The sequence below is a fragment of the Passer domesticus genome, unplaced genomic scaffold (genome assembly GCF_036417665.1).
Source record: "Passer domesticus isolate bPasDom1 unplaced genomic scaffold, bPasDom1.hap1 HAP1_SCAFFOLD_79, whole genome shotgun sequence".
Taxonomy (NCBI): Eukaryota; Metazoa; Chordata; class Aves; order Passeriformes; family Passeridae; genus Passer; species Passer domesticus.
The window spans coordinates 145,318-148,200 of NW_026990177.1; the positions used below are offsets into that span (position 1 = coordinate 145,318).

The window sequence follows — 2,883 nt, forward strand, 5'->3', positions numbered from 1 at the left end:
GCTACATGCCAGGGTCTCTGAACCCCCTGCCAGGGATTTAAAGCCCCCTGGCTGGGGCTGGAATCATTTAGGATGGTCAGGGGGAGGTCCGGGGTTCTGACAGTGCCCAAAGGAATGAGAAAGAGAAGTGAAGTTTTATAAAGAATCATTATTTATTTGCTGAACATCGGCAAACACGAGGATTTACAGAACACATTTCATTACAACAATCCTCATAACAACAACAACAACAATCTACTGCACATATTTCCATGGGATCCTATGGAGTAACAATCTTCAAAACATATTTACAAAGAACTACTAACCTAAGAACATATTTACAAAAATATCCTAACTTTTCAAACATATATACACCGCCGTAATATCTACAGCCATCATCTGCATCAGTCCTGGAAGGAAGAAAGAAGCAAAGCTGGAGTCAGCTGCCAGCACTGGGCCCAGCTGGGCCCCAGGAGCTGGGACAGGGCTGGCAGGGCTGGTGTGGCCCCAGGCAAGTGCAGGGCAGGCCAGGGCTGGTGCTTGTGGCAGCACAATCCAGGCCCCCTGCGGGCAGCGTGTCCCTGAGCGGGGCCATCCAGCCCAGCCCCAGCCTGGCGCCAGGGCAGCCACTGTGTCTGTGGGCAGGGCATGGGGAGCATCTGCCTGTCTTACTTGTGGGGCTCCATCTTCATCCAAGGACCATGGGCTCCTCCTCATCCTTCTCATCCACTTCCATCGCCTCGATGTCATCCTCCTCATCAACTTCCATCTCCTCAACCTGGTCTTCCACGTCCACCTCCATCATCTCTTCCTCATTCAGCACCATGTCCACTTCCATCGCCACCACAGTGTCTCTGTTAGTCTGCAAGAGACAGCACAATCTCACAGTGGGGTTCCTGTCCCACACCATCCATTCCCACATGGCTGCAGCCTGCTCAAGCAGGCTGCCTCCTCCCTGGAATGGCACAGTACCTCCACTGGCGCAGCAGTGCTCATCCTGCTGGGGTTGGTGCTCCAGAGCAGGCAGCAGGAAAAGCCCAGGCAGCAGCAGCAACAGCTGAGTGCTGACGGGCAGAGCGCAGAGCGAGCGCCAACTGAGCGCTGGCAGCAGGCAGAGTGTCTGCTGTGGTGGTTTCCAGGTGCTGGACGTTCCACCTGGAACGCTGTGGGAGCTGTGATGTCACAGAAGTTTCAGGGCCGCTCCACACTGGGAGATGGGCATGGTGGAATGATGAAATCCTTGAATGGTTTGGCCTGGAAGGGACCCTAAGGATCATCTGGTTCCAAGCTGAGCAGCCTCCCAGCACAGCAGGTTGCTGCGGCCCCTGTCCAAGCTGGCCTTGGATGTTGGCGGGCATGGGGTATGCACAGCCTCTCTGCGCTGGTCCCTGTGTCAGGGACAAGCACCCTGACAGGAAAGAACTTCTTGCCATCATGGAATGGATTCCAGCTCTTGCAGTTTCATCCCATTCCCCCTTGTTCTGTGACTTCAGTTGCTGACAAAGAGTCCTCTCCCACTTCCCTGTGGGTCAGGCTGTTCCTGCAGTGTCACACATGTGGCTGAAGCTGCAGCCAGGAGAGAGAGAAGCCAAGCTGGCAGAGAGAGGAAATGGGGAAAGTGACTTGAGAGATGAGAGGAGAAGGAAAAAGTAGAGACATGCAAGGCATTGGGTTGGGTGGGCTGTGGCATTCATGCCTTTTATTAGAGGCCAGGTTCTCTGGTGCACTCAATGACTGTGTGATTGCGGCGTGTCCACAGTGAGCCCGTGTGAGCGAGCTGCACTCCCAGAGGCCGGAGCACACTTGCTTCAAGTGCTGATGAATGAGGCCAGAGATGGGTCTTTGTGTGGAACTCCAAACGCTGTGCATTGCCATGAAGAGGGTCCAGGGCCAGAGAGAAAATGAGGCTGGGGTCTGAGGGTTTCATTCGGGGGGGAGAAGGGGTGAAGCCAGGACCAGCAGGGGAGAAGAGAGAGGAGAACATTCTCTGGAGAGTAGATATAAGGAAAAAATGGCAGTTGAAGTGGGTGATAGCAACAAAACCTGCAGATTGCAAGAGGCTGCAAGTGGCCATGGGTGAGAGCCTTGCATTCAGAGGGGTTTCTCTGTTTCACCTTGGTCCCCTTTGCCCTAAGGTATTACAGTTGCAATGAGAGGCCCCTGGGCCTCCACAAGTGCCCCCTTTTTGTTTTCAAGAATGAAGGCTTCTGCCATGGACTTTTGCAAGCGTTGAGCAAAACTGGATAGAATAACCAAGACAATGAATACAAGAAACAAAGCCCACAAAACAGTCTTGACTAAATCACAGAATCACAGAAACATGAGTTTGGAAGAGACCCCTAAGATCATCAAGTCCAACCTATGCCCTAACATCTCAACTAGACTATAGCACCAAGTGGCATGTCCAGTCTTTTTTTAAACACATCCAGTGATGGTGATTCCACCACCTCCCTGGGAAGACAGTTCCAGTGCTTTATTATTCTTTCAGTGAAAATTTTTTTCCTAATATCTAACCTATACCTTCCCTGACGTAGCTTGAGACTGTGTCCCCTTGTTCTGTCAGTTGCTGCCCGGTGGAAGAGACCGACCCCCACCTGTCTACAACCTCCCTTCAGGAAGTTGTAGAGAGCAATAAGGTCACCTCTAAGCCTCCTCTTCTCCAGGCTAAACAACCCCAGCTCCCTCAAATGTTCCTCGTAGGGCTTGTTTTCCAAGCCCCTCACCAGCCTCGTTGCTCTCCTCTGGACACGCTCAAGTATCTCAATATCCTTCCTAAATTGAGGGGCCCAGAACTGGACACAGTACTCAAGATGTGGCCTCACCAGTGCCGAGTACAGGGGGAGAATGACCTCCCTGCTCCTGCTGCTCACACAAGTCCTAATGCAGGCCAGGATGCCGTTGGCC

The 2,883-nt window shown here is 52.7% G+C and overlaps 1 long non-coding RNA gene across 1 annotated transcript; it reads right to left on the reverse strand.

The window, feature by feature from the left end:
- Positions 1-230: 230 nt before the first annotated feature.
- Positions 231-1,058, reverse strand: LOC135293129 (uncharacterized). Its single transcript, XR_010355262.1, has 3 exons — positions 952-1,058; positions 652-841; positions 231-389 (listed from the first exon to the last, which is right to left on the reverse strand). It is a non-coding gene; the product is annotated as an uncharacterized LOC135293129 (long non-coding RNA).
- Positions 1,059-2,883: the final 1,825 nt, after the last annotated feature.